Source organism: Hibiscus syriacus, unplaced genomic scaffold (assembly GCF_006381635.1).
Source record: "Hibiscus syriacus cultivar Baekdansim isolate YM2019G1 unplaced genomic scaffold, ASM638163v2 tig00117000_pilon, whole genome shotgun sequence".
Taxonomy (NCBI): Eukaryota; Viridiplantae; Streptophyta; class Magnoliopsida; order Malvales; family Malvaceae; genus Hibiscus; species Hibiscus syriacus.
In genome coordinates, this window is record NW_024063516.1 from 682,820 (window position 1) to 701,883 (window position 19,064).

The 19,064-nt window shown below is 39.8% G+C and overlaps 2 pseudogenes; both read right to left on the reverse strand.

Moving 5' to 3' along the window:
* LOC120194684 overlaps window positions 1-15,298 on the reverse strand; it is a 31,430-nt pseudogene extending 16,132 nt beyond the window's left edge.
* Window positions 15,299-16,835: 1,537 nt separating this feature from the next.
* LOC120194679 lies at window positions 16,836-17,743 on the reverse strand (annotated as a pseudogene).
* Window positions 17,744-19,064: the final 1,321 nt, after the last annotated feature.

A 19,064-nucleotide genomic window follows, 5' to 3' on the forward strand; every position in this document is an offset into this window, starting at 1 on the left:
TTTCATTCGACTAAAAGGAGTTGTGCATGAGCGATATGTTAGATGTTAATGCTACCGCAAAAAGGTATTGCCAAGACATATCCTGTTATCTGGACCAATAGGATCACTGCAGGAGTTTACGCCAACCGGTTTTGCCAAAGCATCTTTACTCTGTCGAGTCCCTTACTAGAGATAGCATAGGGCTCCCTAGTAGACTCTGTCGGGCATATTAGGCATAGAAGTAAGATCATTCTGAGAAGTGACTTAGATTTTCCTTAGTGACTCCTATCACTCATTCTTATAGTAGCTTGTTGTGTGAGGAAGTCTAAAGTCCTGATAATCACATCCAGTATTTACATTTTATATTGCCTTTGCATTTCCATTTTTTTCACTAAACACAATTTAATTTGTCACGACATCTCCATCCATTTTGCCACAACATTCTCATTTGTTAATATCATTAGCTATACTTAGTTACTTTATAATAGTGCATAAACTTTACTCAAGATCTCTCTAATCCCTGTGGATACGATACTCACTCATCACTGTATTACTTGTTCGATTGTGTATACTTGCACATATTTCTGCACTCATATTTAGTACTCACAAATTGCAGACATGCCCTAGAAAAACACAAGTCTTGGACCGAAAATCAAACTTGTGTGTATTGAACACCCTAAAGTTGGGGAAGCATTGGTAGCCAAAGATTTTGAAGAAGCTGTAATCATGAGGCTTGTCTTACAACTTCTGATAGGGATAAATATTGCCAAGAGTCTTAGAGGGCATTATATTGATGAGGTATATTGCACTAAGAACTACATGAGACCAAAAAGTTAAGGGCATTGAGGCTTGTGCCAGTAGAGTCAAGGCAGTTTCAACTATATGCCTGTGTTTTCTTTCTACCACCCCATTTTGTTGTGAGGTGTATGGGCATGATTTCCTGAGTTTAGTGCCAAGCTTATGTGTGACAGCTTTAAGAAAACGAAACTCACCTCCATTGTCAGTTTGCAATGCAAGAATGGTTGTTTTAAATTGATTTGAGACTAAGGAAACAAATATTTCAAAGGAGACAACAACCTCACTTTTATTCTTTAAGAGGTAAACCCAACTGTTTCTTGAATATATATCTACAAAGCTCACAAAGTATCTGAAACCACTAGAGACAATAGGAGCAGGGCCCCATACATCAAACTCTACTAATTCAAATAGTTGTTTGTACACAGTTTGTGACATAGGAAAAGGCTGAGTTTTATATTTTCCCATCTGACATGTTGCACACACCTCACTCTTATCTACACTTAGCCTCTTGTTGAGGATTGTCATCACCACCTCAGCTACTAGATGCCCCAACCTTTTGTGCCATAACCAGTATTCATTGGTACTTTTTACAATAGTGTTGTTTAGTGTTGCTGTGTCTTGCATGGTTTACAATCATCTATCAAGCTTCCCTTCTAACAGCACGATTCCTATACTCTCATATACAACATAACAAGTATTTTTGTGAAACTCAAAGAAAACTGAATTAGTTTTGAATAAATCTCGAAACTGACAGGAGATTCTTATTAATATTTGGAACATACAGGATGTAATCAAGCAAGAGATCCCTAGAGTCAGTCTTTAAAGTATTTGTACCAATATGTGCAATTGGAATAGTGGAACCATCTCCTAGATGAACCTTACCACTGCCAGTGTAAGCTTATTTTCTTGAGAGTGCAGAGGTGGTGCCAGTCACATGGTGAGTGGCTCCTGAATCAAGAAACCATTTAGCATAGTTCAGAGGACCATTGGCCATTAATACATTGACATGTGCATTGTCATGTGGCTCGGTGTCAGTTGAATCTTCATCTCCTGTATTGGTGTTTATAAAAGGATTGTAATGACAGTCAGCTATATGAGGGAAACATGAACAGATGTTCGCCTCTATGGCATTAGATAAGAAGCTTTGCTGAGCAGTTACGCCTTTGATGTTCTGGTCAAACTTATACCAGCATCTGTCAACTAGATGACCTAACTTTCCACATAGTTGACATTGATGTTTGGGTCTCCCGTTATACTTGTTACTAGCAGTATTGTTAGTCTTAGTAGGCCCACAATTCTTATATTGTTGAGTGTCTGAGCCCTGGTTGGTGTTATAGTGAGTGAAATTGACCCCTATTGGGAATCTTGAGGAGGCATCAAGGTGAGACTCAACATCAATGAGGACTGATATGACATTGTCGAGGGCAAATGGTTCTCTGCTCGCAGTAATCGCAGCCACTGTTGGCTCATACTCGGCTAGAAGGCCATTAAGGACGGTGGCGATCTGATCAATATCTGAGATAGGGTTGTCACATGTGGCTAAGAGGTCACAAATTTCTTTAATGGCCATGGTGTAATCTCTCATAGATTGAGAACCTTTCTTCATTGATCTAAGGCAACAATGCAATGCCATTATTTTTGTGGTGGATAACTTCGAATACAGTCTGGTGGTGGTTGATAACTTCGTAAAAAAATCACAATTTGAGACATTTTCACTTAAGTTATTGAGCTTCTAATAGCTCATTTAGGACCATGTAGATGCATTTAGAAGCATTTAGTTGCATGTGGTGGAATTCAGTTTGCCGCAGAATTATATTTTTAAAGCGGTTTTGCCTTATGGGAAAGGTCCTTGTCTGATGATATGCAGGTATTGAAAGCAATGAAAAGAGGAAATGAAATGTTGTGACATAAGGAGATTGTTGAGCAGAATGAAAATGCCAATTTTGACTGGAAAAGCGCTTAAAGTGCGAGAAGATATTTTTGAAGCCAGTTGTCTCCGACTTTCTGAGAGCTCTGCCCGAGGAATCCACCTCAAAGATCCGCCTGGAGGGACCAACACTGCAACCGCCAGTTCTGCTGATGACACCGCCTGACCCTGCAGATCCAATCTGTCCTTAGACGACTGCAACAGGATTATGTCAGTCACTCAGCCAGCTACCCAGGCTGTATCATAACCTGTTCAGCCCGACTCCCAAGCAACTTAACTATGGTTTTGGGGTTTCTTAAGAAAGTCAACACCAAGTCCAAGGATTAGTTTTCCCCTATAAATATAGGATGAAGCCACATTGTTAAAGACTTTAGTTCCACCCAGATTTGAGCTTAAAAAGTTAGAGAGAGAATGTCTCATATTTCTCCGTCAATCCTACTTGTCATGGCATTTCTCCTAGACAAGCCTGAGGGAATGGCATCCTGAGCATCCGAGAGGAGCCCGTTCGTTGGGAGCAGTTCTTGGTGACCGATGAAAGCATTAGGCAGTGCACGTCGAAGGCTTTCTCTCCTCCCCTTAGTTCTTTGCTTTTATATTTTGTTATTGGGTTGTAAGGAACGAATGAAACTTGCTTTGTGCTTGTTTATTTCGAACTCCACCATGAACTAATCCTATTTGGTGGGAGTTCGCTTGGATGTTTAAGTTGTTATTTCAATGAATGGTTGTTTTTATATTCTTTAATCTGTTTTGTTTATGAAACTTAATGCCATAAGGTTGTAGGAGCTATGAGAGTAGCCTTTTCTTGGGATATTTTTAGGGTTCGAGAGAATACCTTGGCAAAATATCCTTAGTATTTGAGAGAAACTAGGGAGGAACTACATAAACAAGGGGTTCTAAGTAGTAACTAGGCCTAATCTACCTTAGAGATAAGTCTAGGATTTCATTCGACTAAAAAATAGATGTGCAAGAATGATAGGTTAGATGTTAATGTTGCCGCAAAAAGGTATTGCCGAGACATATCATGTTATCTAGACCAATAGGATCACTGCAGGGGTTTACGCCAATCGGTTTTGTCAGGGCATCTTTAATTTGTCGAGTCCCTTAGTAGAGATATCATAGGGCACCTCAGCAGACTCTGTCGGGCAGGATAGACATAGAAGAAATACCATTCAGAGAAATAGATTTAGATTTTCCTAGTGACTCCTATCACTCATTCCCATAGTTTCTTATCGTGTGAGAAAGCTAAAGTCCTATATATTAAATCTAGTATTTATATTTTATTTTGCCTTGACATTTACATTTGTTTACACTTATCACAATTGAATTTGCCACGACATTTCATCCAACTTGCCACGACATATTCAATTGTGACCACACTACCACCATTCCATTTTCACATCAGTCATTCCATTTTGCCACAACATTCTCATTTGTACATACCATCACTAACTTTACTTAGGTGACAAAGTAAAGTGCCTTGATAAACTTATTTGATTTACCCAATTCCCTGTGGAGACAATAATCAACTTATCACTGTATTACTTGTTCGATTGTGTATACTTACACATATATCCACACCCATATTTAGTACTCACACAGAGCGGACAAGTTTTTGGCGCCATTGCCGGGAAATTGGAAACTGGAAGTTAAATTGTTTTGTCATAGCATTTTTTTATTTTACTTGTTTATATTTCTTTTATATAGTTTTGCCCTTTATTTTTCTTATTTTCTTCAGGATTTCGTGGTGTATGACCAGAAGTAACCCTTACGAGCCATTAGAACCAGGTTGAACCTGAAATCCATTTGCTGGGAATGCACCCAGACCTCGTATCATTCGTGATCACTTAAACCCGATTTTAGACGATTTAAATCCTGGAATTATGGCACCAGAGATTCAGGCAGCCCACTTCGAGCTCAAACCGGTCATGTTCAATATGCTAAACTCCATAGGGTAGTTTGGGGGCATGCCAAATGAAGATGCCAAACATCATATTCGTAACTTCTTGGAGGTGTGTGATTCTTTTCGCCAACAAGGAGTACACGAAGATGTTCTGAAATTAAACCTATTTCCATATTCTCTGCGTGACCGAGCAAGGGCTTGGTTTAGTGGCATTCCTGTGGGTTCAATGGTATCGTGGATTGATCTGTGTAAAAAATTTTGTTGCGGTATAATCCTCCAAACATGAACACCCAACTGAGGAACGACATTGCTTCCTTTCGTCAAGCTGATGACGAGTCAATGTATGAGTGTTGGGATCGATACAAGGCATTGCTTCGCAAGTGCTCAAATCATGGTTTTCAAGATTAGACACAAGTGGTGATGTTCTACAATAGAGTGAACGCGCCCATGAGGATGATGTAGATGCCTAGGCAAATGGGATACTGATTGACAAATCACCAGCAGAGGCATTTGACATTCTGGATAAGATTGCCACAAACGATTATCAGTTTCTATCCACAAGGCTTGGAGTTGGGCGCAAATCTAATGGAGCTTTCGAGCTATATTCTAAAGATTCGGTGTCCGCCCAACTTACCGCTATCATCAATATGTTGAAGAATTTGCAAAGGCCAAGTGAGGCGAGAGAAGTGAAGACATCTCATTCAGCATGTTTATTATGCCACGATAATCACAATGAGAGTGACTGCCCGACCAATCAAGAATCCATCAATTTTATAGGTAACTTTAATCGAGGCAACAACAACCCCTATTCCAACACATATAATCCTGGATGGCGTCAACGTCCAAACTTTTCATGGGGAAATCAAGGAACCAGCAGTGCACGTCAACCAGCTCGGCAGCAGAATTTCAATGAATCACAACATTATCAATCGAATATGCCATGGCATAATTCTAGCAAGGGAGGGCCATCTTAATCAAATACCAGTTCTTTGGAGGCCACGATGCAATAGTTCATTGCAACAACAATGACAATGCTGCAAGACCATGCAACCTTCATCAAAAATCAAGGAGCCCTGCTTCATAGCCATAGTTCATCATTAAGGGCGCTGGAGAGTCAGGTTGGTCAAATTGACGCGGTATTACAAGAACGCAGACCATGACATTTGTCGAGTGATATTGAAGTCACCAAACCTCATGGCAAGGAGAACTACAGTATGCTAACTCTCCGAAGTGGTACACAAATTAATGTTGAAGACAAGTTTGGGGGAAGACCTAAGGATGATTCACCCCTTGTAACAATGCAAGTTGATCAAGAAGTACAAGAAGAAGCACCAGTGGAATAGAATAAAGCTGAGGGTTCATCAAGTAAAGACACTGAGGGGGCAAATAAAAGTGCCAAGGCAACTTCTGTTTGCACCTCATCAGTACAGGAAGCCAGACCACCACCTCCTTTTCCGCAAAGACTGAAGAAGCATAATGAAGATATTCAATTCAGAAAGTTTGTTGACATTCTAAGTCAACTTCAAATCAATGTTCCTTTTCTGGAGGCTATGGAGAAAATACCAATATATGCTAAGTTTCTCAAGGAAATTGTTACTAAGAAGATAAAAGTAAAGCAGTACGAGACTATTGCCACGGAAAAAGAATTTAGCTCTTCATTAAGTAAGCTACCACCAAAGAGACATGATCCAGGCAGTTTTATCATCCCATTTTCGATAGGAGAAAAATTTGTTGGGAAGGCACTATGTGACATTGGCTCAAGCGTAAACTTGATGCCTAAGTTAATTTTTGTGAAGCTTGGGATACGAAATGCGAGACCCACATTTGTCATTTTACAATTAGTCGATCGTTCACATGTGCGTCCTGAAATGGTGAATTGAAGATGTCATCGTGCGGGTTGACAAATTCATTTTTTCTGTCAATTTTCTGATTTTGGACTGTGAGGTTGACGCTACAGCACCCATCATCTTGGGGAGACCCTTCCTAGCTACCGGTCGTATTCCCATCGACTGTGAGATGGGCGAGCTGACCATGCAATTGGTCGATCAACAAGTCACTGTGAATGTCTTTCGATCTCTCAAGTACATGGATGATTCTGAAGAATGCCAAAGCATTTTTGAAGTAGACACAACAATTGTAAAGGGAACATATCAATTTTGCCAAGACAATTTCATTCAGCTCGACCCTGATGAGAGGCTACTTGAAGACTTAAAGGCTGGAGAGCCTAATGATTTTTCTACAAATGAACAACAGGCTAGCTTCCTCAAAGCTAGCCCAGGTACGCATTTTGAACCTTTGAATTTTGACGAGTTTGTTCCTCCTAAGCCCTCATGACATCATGCTCCTACCCTAGAACTTAAGAATATGCCACATCATCTTAAATATGCTTATATGGGTAATAATGAAACTTTGCCTGTGATTATTTTCTCTGCCCTTACTCCTAACCAAGATTCTAGTTTGTTAAGTGTTTTGTCACAGCATAGGAAAACGTTAGGATGGACTATGGCAGATCTGAAGGGGATAAGTCCAACTATCTGCATGCACAAGATCTTGCTGGAAGAATGCCATGGCAAATCCATAGAGCCACAGCGAAGATTAAACCTAATCATGAAGCAAGTTATTATGAAAGAGATTCTCAAATGGCTTGATGCTGGAGTAATTTACCTCATTTCGGATAGTTCTTGGGTAAGTCTCGTTCAATGTGTGCCAAAGAAGGGAGGCACGACCGTGGTGACCAGTGAAGACAATGAGTTGTTACCTACACGCACAATCATCGGGTGATAAATCTGCATAGACTACCGTAAGCTCAACAAAGCCACCAAGAAGGATCATTTCCCTTTGTTGTTCATCGATCAAATGTTGGATCGACTTGCTGGCAAGGCATTTTACTGTTTCTTGGACAACTACTCGGGGTATAATCAAATTTCCATGGCACCGGAGGACCAGGAGAAGACAACATTCACGTGTCCCTATGGCACGTATATTTTTCGAAGAATGTTGTTTGGACTCTGTAATGCCCTGTAACTTTTCAGAGCTGCATGCAAGCCATATTTTCAGAGATGGTTGAGGATTTTCTGGAAATATTCATGGATGATTTTTCTGTTTCTGGGGATGACTTTAAAAAATGACTCGGTAATTTAATGAAGGTACTGAAGCGATGTGAGGGAGGCAGATCTCGTGCCAAACTGGGAAAAATATCACTTCATGGTAACAAAAGTCATTATTCTAGGCCACAAGATTTCTGCAAGGGGCATTGAGGTCGACAAGGCTAAGATCGAGGTGATCGAGAAGCTACCCCCACTAACTTCGGTCAAGGGCATACAGAGTTTCCTTGGACGTGCTGGATTTTATAGACGATTCATCAAGGACTTCTCCACAATTTTCAAGCCCTTATGCACCCTGCTGCAACAAAACCAATCGTTCGTGTTCGATTAGAAATGCCATGGCGCATTCAAAAGAGTTAAAGAAGAGACTTATCTCTGCACCGATCATAGTTCCCCCAGACTGGACGACACCGTTCGAATTAATGTGTGATGCAAGTGATTTTGCCATGGGAGTTATGCTTGGGCAGCGTAGAGGTAAAATCTTTCATGTTATATATTATGCTAGTTGTACCTTGAATGAGGCACAAATGAATTACACTACCACTGAGAAAGAATTACTTGCCGTGGTATTTGCATTTGACAAGTTTAGGCCATATTTGATAGGCACCAATGTCATAGTTCACACTAATTACTCAGCTATAAAATACTTAGTGAACAAGAAAGATGCCAAGCCTAGACTTATTAGATGGATATTACTGCTGCAAGAGTTCAACTTAGAGGTCATTGATAGGAAAGGTACTGAGAACCAGGTTGCAGACCATTTATCTAGGCTATAGAACATTTCAGAATGCCATGACATTTTTTATATTAAAGAAGAATTCCCTGATGAGAAAATTTTATATGCCACGGTAATTTAGTGGTACGCTGACCTTGTTAATTTTCTTGTTAGTGGTGTTTTTCCTTATGAATTGAACAGCCAAGGTAAAAAGAAGTTTCTGCATGATGTCAGGTTCTATTTTTGGGATGAGTCGTACTTGTTCAAGCAATGTGTCGATCAAATAATTCGACGGTGCGTCCCCGAATAGGAGCAACGCGATATCTTACACCATTGCCAGACAACACCCTGTAGAGGGCATTTTGGAGGTGTAATGACTGCTGCAAAGGTCCTCCAATCAGACTTCTATTGGCCATCACTATTTAAGGATACCCACGAATTTTGCAAAGCATGCGACAGATGCCAGCGCACTGGAAACATTTCCAGACGACACGAAATACCGCTGCAAAATATTTTGAAGATAGAGTTATTCGACATTTGGGGCATTGATTTCATGGGACCATTCCCATCTTCATTTGGAGATTTATACATCTTGCTCATGGTGGTGGACTATGTGTCTAAGTGGGTGGAAATGATTGCCACACCAATGACTCGAAGACGGTGTTCAAGTTTCTTTACGAGAACATCTTCACTCGATTTGGAGTACCACGGCCATTATCAGTTATGAAGGCACCCACTTTGATAACAAGCTCATTGCCAAGGTATTATAGAAATACGGAGTGCGACATAAGATTGCCACGGTATATCACCCGTAAACAAATGGGCAAGCTGAAGTGTCCAACCATTTAATCAAGCAAATCTTGGAGAATGTGGTGAACCCTCGAAGGAAAGACTGGTCCCCAAAACTCGATAAAGCACTCTGGGCCTATAGGAAAACATTCAAAACACCTCTGAAAATGTCTCCCTTTAAGATGGTACATTGAAAAGCCTGCCACCTCCCGGTTGAGTTAGAACACAAGGTATACTGGGCAATCAAGAAACTAAACTTCGACGCGTAACTTGCTGGGGAAAAACGACTGCTCAATCTGAATGAAATGGAGGAGCTTCGAGTGCAAGCATATGAAAATGCCAAGCTCTACAAGGAAAAGACTAAGAAGTGGCATGAAAAAATGCTTTTGCCACGGCATTTTCATGTATTTAATATTTCCTCCACAAAATCTCATTTTTGTTTTTATCTTCCTTTTCACTTTTCCTTTTCCTTTATCTTATCTCATCTTCTTTATTCCCTCTCTTACGCCGACAACCTCCATAGTCAACCCAAACTTTAATCTTCCTTTCCCACATTTTGTTTTCTATTTCCACCATGGTTCGATCCCGACCATCTTCTTCTGCACCGCCACGGTTTGTGGACGATTCCGCCCAAGGTCAGTTCCAACCCATTAAAACTGGTGAGTCTTTTTTGAGTTGGGGTTTATCTTCTCCGAGGAGAAGGATGTCGTATTTGGAAGTGAAGTGCTCGATGTGGGTAACAAGCACAAGTGACATAAATTTGCCAAGCATCCGGCCACTGTTAACGCATCGATAGTAAAGGAGTTTTACTCAAACATCTCTGAGCCAAACCAGCATGTCGTCATGGTTCGCGGCATTTCGATTCAATTCACTCCTACTGCTATTAATCGGTATTTTAAATTGTAGGTTCTGGAAGACCGCCATACCACATTCGCACAAGACGCCTACAACCAAACATACCAAGGCATTCTGGAAGACCACTATTTTCCCGACACACAATGGAACGGTCAACAACTAGGTTGCAAGATCGTGGACTGGGAGAAGTTGCTCCCACAAGTTAAGTTGTGGAACCATTTTTTAAAGCACAAGCTGCTGTAGTTCTGAGAAGCAATTCGACGGGATTTTACCGGGTATTGCTGGGATTACCACGGAAAAAATCCCTATGTTATTGGGGTTGAAGGAATCAAAAGGAAAAGAAAAGAAGGCGACCACATCTCCACATGCCAGGGCAAACTCAGATGCCCTGGGGCGGGCAATCCAGCGCACTCAAGAGCACGTCGGGCAGTTGTCCGATAAACTGATGACATATTTTGCTTACGCTAAGCGCCAGGATGAATTTTTCACCAATGCCTTCTTAGAATTTCTCTCGCATATAAACTTCACCATCCCAGACTGCCCTGCAACACTAGTGACATCACATGAGGATGCCGAGGTAGCTGTAGAAGTACCTCGTCCTGTTACTGCCGACGCTCATCAATCGCATCGTGCAGAAAGTCCTCAGGCCGCTGAAGCCGAAGAGCCCGTTGACCCTGATCCCGTCCATGTTGTATCGCCTGATGCAGATCGAGAAGCCAACATCCAACTCGCTCATCGCCTAGAATCCCCACAGTTTGTTGAACCCCTGGCGGCAGAACATCTTGATATGTCGTAACCTGCCGTACCCATGGATGAAGAGCAACCTGAAGTATCGCATCCCACCGAGTCAACCGACGAGTCCCAATCCGAGATACCACGGCAAGCTCCTTTGCTTAGGAGCCGACGTCGCCTGAAGAATGCATCTAAACGTGAAGAGCCCCAACTCTTAATCGTTCCAGAAGATCCTAGTACTCCTTCGGCTGTACCCGCTTCTGACTCCGAACATTCCAGCCCCGCCAAACTGAGAAAGTGCACTCGTCGCGCGACTGCTGCACCACCACCCGTTTAAAGTTAAGGTACCTTACATTGCATTGCATTCATCGCATGTAGTTTTCATTTTCCTTAGTTGTAGTCAGTATTGGGGACAATGCTTCTCTCAAGTTTGGGGGAAGTAGGGTTCTCGTATCAATACATGATAGTCGTAGTAGTAAAATAAATATGCAATGACATTAGTAAATCTTTGAATAGTTTTATAGAATTGGTTAAGGATTTCTGATGATGATGAATTCTTGATGGCTAGGATAGAATGTACATGACTGGTTAAGGATGATAGAACCAACTCTAGGACTTGATTTTTTGAAATATTTGAAAACACGATTGTATGTTTTTCCTGCTTGAGAAACTTAGGAATTTTTTCTGAGAAAAAATTTAAATGTCGTGGCATAAAACTTTGAATGATGAAAACTCTTATGTTTAAAAAATGAAAAATGATGATAAAGTTGTGAATAAATGCCTCGGCATATCTGTAGAGGGACACTCCGTTATGCCATGGCATATGAGTAAATGAAAGTAGTCTTGGGATGACTCTACCTGACTAGCTCTGGGGTGGAAGGTATGTTCCCTTTCATCTAGAATGTGGGAGGGTAGAGTGATAGGCTGACTCCACTCGTAGCAGAAGTAAAGAAAAGAAAGTAAGTTGGGAGTAAAGATTTTGTAAATGTTATGGAAAATTAAGAAAGCTTGCTTAGAAAATTTTTAAGTTTATTAAGCATGGACTTGATACAAGCACGCACACACCCACACAAAGAATCTTGCCCTAGGGGACAATACTAGATTTCTCAAACCAGTTTAGCATGTTGAAGCCATATGTGCTGAGGGCTGAAATTTTATCCCATAAGACTATTCTGCTTATGAACTTGCCATGGTATTTTTGTTTTGCTTTTTATTATCCATTGCTTGAGGACAAGAAATAGCTTAAGTTTGGGGTGTGATAACTACGTAAAAATTCACATTTTGGGACCTTTTCACTTAAGTTATTGAGTGTCTAATAGCTCGTTTAGGACCATGTAGATGCATTTAGAAGCATTTAGTTGCATGTGGTGGAATTCAGTTTGCCGCGGCATTTTATTTTTAAAGCGGTGCTGCCTTATGGGAAGGGTGCTTGTCTGATGATGTGCATGTATTGAAAGCAATTAAAATAGGAAAGGAAATGCCGTGACATAAGGAGATTGCTGAGCAGAATGAAAATGCCAAGTTAGACTTGCATTTCGAAAACGCTTAAAGTACGAGAAGATATTTTTGAAGCTAGTTGTCGCTAAATTTCCGAGAGCTTTGCCCGAGGAATCCACCTCGAAGATCCATTTGGAGGGACCGGCACTGCAACCGCCGGTTCTGCTGATGACGCCGCCTGACCCTGCAGATCCTGTCTGTCCTTGGGCGCCTGCAACGAGATTATGCCGGTCACTCAGCCAGCTACCCAGGCTGTATCATAGCCTGTTATGCCCGATTCCCAAGCAACTTAACCATGATTTTGGGATTTCCTAGGAAAGTCAACACCAAGTCCTAGGATTAGTTTTCACCTATAAATAGAGGATGAAGCCACATTATTGAAGACTTTAGTTCTACCCAGATTTGAGCTTAAAAAGTTAGAGAGAGAGGTTCTCATACTTCTCCGTCAATCTTACTTATCGTGGCATTTCTCCTAGACAAGCCTGAGGGAATGACGTCCTGAGCATCCGAGAGAAGCCCGTTCGCTGGGAGCAGTTCTTAGTGACCGAGGGAAACATTGGGCAGTGCACGTCAGGCTTTTTCTCCTCCTCTTAGTTATTTGCTTTCATATTTTGTTATTGGGTTGTAAGGAACGGATGAAACTTGCTTTGTGCTTGTTTATTTCGAACCCCACCATGAATTAATCCTATTTGGTGGGAGTTCGCTTGGATGTGTTTAAGTTGTTATTTCAATGAATGGTTATTTTATATGCTTTAATATGTTTTGTTTATGAAACTTAATGCCTTAAGGTTGTAGGAGCTACGAGAGTATCCTTTCTTTGGGAGGTTTTAGGGTTCGAGAGAATACCTTGGCAAAATATCCTTAGTATTCGAGAGAAACTGGGGAGGAACTACATAAAAAAGGGGTTCTAGGTAGTAACTAGGCCTAATCCACCTTAGAGATAAGGCTAGGATTTCATTCAACTAAAAGGAGTTGTGAAAGAACGATATGTTAGATGTTAATGTTGCCGCAAAAAGGTATTGCCAAGACATACCTGTTATCTGGACCAATATGATCACTGCAGGGGTTTACGCCAATCGATTTTGCCATGGTATCTTTAATCTGTCGAGTCCCTTACTAGATATAGCATAGGGCATCTCAGTAGACTCTTTCGGGCAGGCTAGGCATATAAGAAATACCATTTAGAGAAATAGACTTAGAGTTTCCTAGTGACTCCTATCACTCATTCCATAACTGCTTGTCGTGTGAGAAAGCTAAAGTCCTATATATTAAATCTAGTATTTACATTTTATTTTGCCTTGACATTTACATTTGTTTACACTTATCACAATTGAATTTGACACGACATTTCATCCAACTTGCCACGACATATTCAATTGCGACCACACTACCACCATTCCATTTTCACATCAGTCATTCCATTTTGCCACAACATTCTCATTTGTACATACCATCACTAACTTTACTTAGGTGACAAAGTAAAGTGCCTTGACAAACTTATTTGATTTCCCCAATTCCCTATGGAGACGATAATCAACTTATCACTGTATTACTTGTTCGATTGTGTATACTTGCACATATATCCGCACCCATGTTTAGTACTCACACAGAGTGGACAATGGTATTCCAGACAGCAACTGTAGATTCATCACCATTCAATTGAGGAAGAATGTTGGTGCTAACGGTGGAAAGAAGCCACGAAGCCAAGAAGCCAAGGAACTATCTTGCTTGACATACCGTAGATAGGTTGGATTAACAACCTGCTCACCAGCATCATTAAGCGTTAGTTTTGCTGAAACCACCATGGAATCATCAAGAAAACCTTCGAGTCTGAGACCTCTGATTGTGAGAATTACTTGTTGCTTCCAAAGAAGATAGTTTAAGTCAGTTAGGCAGACAATCGGCAAAGTTATGAGAGCTAGCTTCTGTCAGTTGCTCATCCTTAGCTATCATCGTCAAGTCATGCACCATGACTTCTCTTCGAAAGCAAACAAGAACCAGAAAGCAAGAAAGAAGAAAGACCAATGCACAACAAAAGCCTATTCAGGATCTAAAGGCGAATGATACCATGTTAACTATGGGAGAAACTTAGCACGAATGAAGCAAAAGAGAATTTTGTTATGTATAAACGTGATGACGATTTACACTGGTTGAGCAGCTATTTAAAGGCTGCAATACAAGACTGTTATACCTAACTTCAACCAATTAACTGCTTAACAACCACTAACCACTACTTAACCGAAATTGGTTTAACATCACTTGCCAAGGAAATTCTTCCATCTTTCCTTCCACTGGGCACCTCCCAATACGGACCGCCAGTCTGGAAAAAAGTATACACATGATAATACCATACCAAGCAAGTGAATAGAAAGCAGATAGATACGTGGATTATTATTGTTGTTGTTGTTGTTGAGAAATTTATTACATTTACGGGGTGGAACATATGGTCAGCTACTATGTAATAACATGGTAAGAATAAGCAAGGTATGTATGTATGTTAAGGTCGTGTTACTAACCAGAACTACCGAATCCCTGGCAACAAGGGCCAAGATATCAGCACAAGAAACGACGCCCGAACATTCGGCTTCCAACGCTTTCTTCGCACTGTCAATGACATAAAATGCATGCAATGGACGGTTAGGCGCTCCATCTTTCTCTGCCTTTTTCTTTCCTTTGGAGTCGTGCACCACAGAACAATTGCATCCCTTAAAATAAATAAATAAACAAAAAAACATAAATCAAGTAATTAGTTTGCATAAGATATCTGAGCAATCTTGTTACATATGAAGTTTATATACTCTGATAAAGCAATCATGAAAGTGCATTCGAAGTATCGCAGATGGAACAGTTCTGTCCTTGATCGTCGCCTTCTTGACGACGTTCCTAATGATGGATTCATAGTGAGGGCACTTGTCGTCGTAGTAGTTCGAGCTCAGCGCTCCGATGGCAGATGGAAATGGAAACAGGAGAAAAGCGAAACAAAGTGCAACCACGAATTCCATAGTTGAAAAACAACTAGTACACGCAGATTAGCTATGCAAGTCTGTTTGAATATTGGGAAGAATTGGAATATTGTGATATTTATAACGATGAAAATAAGATTGTAAATTAGAGTTGCAACCAATCAATAATGGCTGTTAGCATATCTGGAGATCAAGAACTCTTTATTTTTAGTGGAGTTGCACTGAAGCATGCTCCTAGAACGACAAGCCCTGTTAAAATAATCATAAACGTTAAATTTGGAGGGCGTTCTGCATGTTGACTGGTTGCTACGAAATCATTTTTCATATCATTTAAACAAGTCGACTAAAATCTAAAGACTTTGTATATGATTGAACTCTTTGAACTATAAACAAACAAACCTAAAAGTTGACTCAACTGATTACAAGGAAAAACAAGCTCAGTGCCAAAGGTTTTACAGGGAGCAAATGGGCTATCATCAGCGCCGATAGTTCGATTGGTGATGGCTGGTTAGGACTTAAGCAAAGCGTTTCGTTACCCAACGAAGCTTAAAAAGGTAATAGCGTAGTGGATGGATGATTTCATCATTTTCGTCATTCATGCAATTAAAAGAAAATGATATTACCTTTTTAAGCTATTACTTAGTGGCGGATCGTTGAAGCCAAACTCTTATTTTCATTTATGGGTCAGATGGAATCATAAGTTCTAAACTGATTCATTTGCAGGATTTAATTGTGATTTGAATTTTATTTTGTTTTTAAAAATTTTAAGGTATAATTTATTTAGTGAAAAATTAAAATAAGAAACTTATATTAATGTGTAACATGATGATTAATGAATGTATTTTCATCATTTCTCATATAATTTATTTTGAATCGAAATTCTTTTTTTCAAACTTTTTAATTTATATTATTTTTTTAAAAAAATTATATAATTTCCCCCTTTTTATTTATTAATTCATTATCATTTCTTAAATACATAATAAATATTTGAGGTCGTTGGCAATAAAATATTGAAGGGGCCTCAACGATCCATAAATGAAAATAAGAGAACTTATGATTCCATCTGACCCATAAATGAAAATAAGAGTTTGGCTTCAACGATCCACCATGCCTCAAGTCCTTTGCATAATATTTTTATTTCTTTTTTATTGTATTTAGGACCGATGAATTATCATCTGAAGCCCCTTGATCAACTTGGCAAAAGAGATTCGGTTCATGAAATAATGGCAGAAGCTGTCTGTCTGTTCAAGTTCTGGGAAACTCACCTCTTGGCTTTTCCATTAAAAAATATTATACTTGGATATAACCAGCCAAAGGCGGTGAGTAAACAAATCCAAGTTTTGTGGGCTGATTTCATAAATTTGAGATGAGAAATGTAGAATTATTAGACATTAATTTGAGAAATCAAATTTTACAAAAATGGTGAAGCTGCAATGCTTTATCGCGCTTCTTATTGACAGTTCAACTATGATCTTTAAAATAACTTGAGACATGGTCGCAATTCTGTATATCAAAAAGCATAAAAATATAACGTAGCAGCCTTGAGTTCGAGGATGCACTTCACCTCATCCTATATATCCCATGTATGGCGGGCAGCTTTTTGTAAAATAATAAGCACGCCTCTGCCTGGAGCTAGACCCCCAAAATCCTGAACTCCACAAGGCCCTTTAGTAAACTTAGAATTGTAGTTTGCTGGAGAAAGTTTGGCCAAACCCCCAATTTTGCGGTACGACGTCGTTAAAAATCCGAGTCACACCATCGGTAGTGGTGACCTTGAACGACAATGATTGACCTTGCTAATCAAAACAAGCTCAAAATAGTCTCTCCCGTTCACAATGAACCTTACTCCACCATGCTTCTTGCACGGAACTCTGTATTACAAGAACGACAAAGCGTTAATAGATGACATTTTAATGAGGAGGGCGGGAAGAAATGTTATGAAGATGCTACCTTTGGAACAAAACGGGGACGATGCCGCCTCTGTAGATGCCGATTTTTCCCAGGCAGGCTGAGCCATATCGAAGTGCTGGAGAGGAGGGTTGCACCAGCCTCCGGCATTGTTTGGGAGAGCAAAAGTTTGTGGCGGTGATTGTGACGGATGTTCCCTTTATGCACCATCGGGTGTCTGTATGATAATCGCCCAAGATCTTGAAGCATTGTCCACATGAAGCCCCATTGTTGAATAAGGCAGTACTTAAAGCAGCAGTTCTTGTTCCATAGCCAGTGGAATACAAGTTCCCATACCCACAAGCCCCCCTATAATTGTCAATGAAACCATTCATATATTAAACGATGATGAGAGTAGAAAAGGAAAATGCATGCAAGAGAAAGGAAAGGGAGTATACCCATGGTTCCAGAAGCATCGCTGCCACCATAAAATGTGGCATGAGCTTTAGTCCAACCGGAAGCCACGAAAGCATTCACGGTGCTCCCTGCAAAGCAAAAGCCGAGTAAGATTGCTAATGCAGAAACCATTTTTTCCATTTCTTGAGGTTATTAAGATTGACTGCAACTTTAGAGAAACACTGGGAATGAATGTATTTGCATTTATTGGCATTTGCAATGAGAAGTGTGGTGTTTAAATAAGGGACCAAACTCACTCCCATGCAAAGACAGTCGGTTCCCATGTGATCCCTGCAAGTAGGGTAGAAGTAAACAACCAATTCATTTTAAGCAATTTAAAATTGAATTATCCCTGCAAAGACTTCAGATTTCAGAGTCTCATTCAATTATTCCCACGTTCTCTCTCTACTCCACATGGTCTCTTCCGTCAGAAGAGCCGTGAATGGATCGAAAACCATAAGCCCCAATCGTCGTTGGGTTTTCTTTTATTCGACACTTGTTTCCATTTGAAGATTATAACGACACCACTTGTATTTTCGGCAATAGAATACTTGAATCAGATCAAAGCTTGTATACAAGTTCACATGGCCGTTTGTTTCACCCGTATGAAACTAGTTATTGCACATGCATTCGTTTTTGACATTAGGCGTAGGAGAGATGAGGTTTTAATCAAAGTTCCAAACTCCTGTGTTCTCATCTTGCATCTTCAAGTTCATCCTTATAACCATGAATAATGCCACTAAGGAAGAGACCAAATGGAATGGAGTTTCAGTATCTTAATGGCATCGTATTATCATTAATATGCACTTGAAGAATTAAATAGGAATTTCCAATAATTTATTTTCCATGTGGTGGCGATACCACCATCAAGCAAGCGGCTAGAGGGGCAGACTGAATCAGGAGACTTCAATAACAATAATTCAAAACTAAATTGTAGTCAGGCTTGAGCCTAACTCTAGTGGCAAGCCTATATAACGAGGGCAGCATATTCTATTTTTCAGTCGGTTGAATTGAATGATCAAATAATCAAACTTAATCAATTAATTGATTAATATAGATGAATTAATAAGATTAAATTACATTAAAAAAATAAAGATCAATTATATAATTGACTATTCTTATTAATTATTATAATTTTTTATCAAATATTGATAATAAATTATTGTACATCATTTAAATAATCAAATAATTCAATCAATAAAATTAAAAAAACTAATAATAAAATAAAATTTCTCATAACTAATGATTCTGAATCCAAGCACCAGCCCATATTTTAATAAATTTAATTGTTTTTGTCAATCTATTTTTGAAACTTATCCAAATCTTGTCAAAATTTAGGTGGGCCTTCAGGTTTGGGCAAATAACCCATCCTCTGAAATGGTGCAAATCTTAACTATATACCAGTATGATAATGGTTCAGCTTTACAATAGAGGAAAGCGAATAGAGACGCTTCTTTATTTT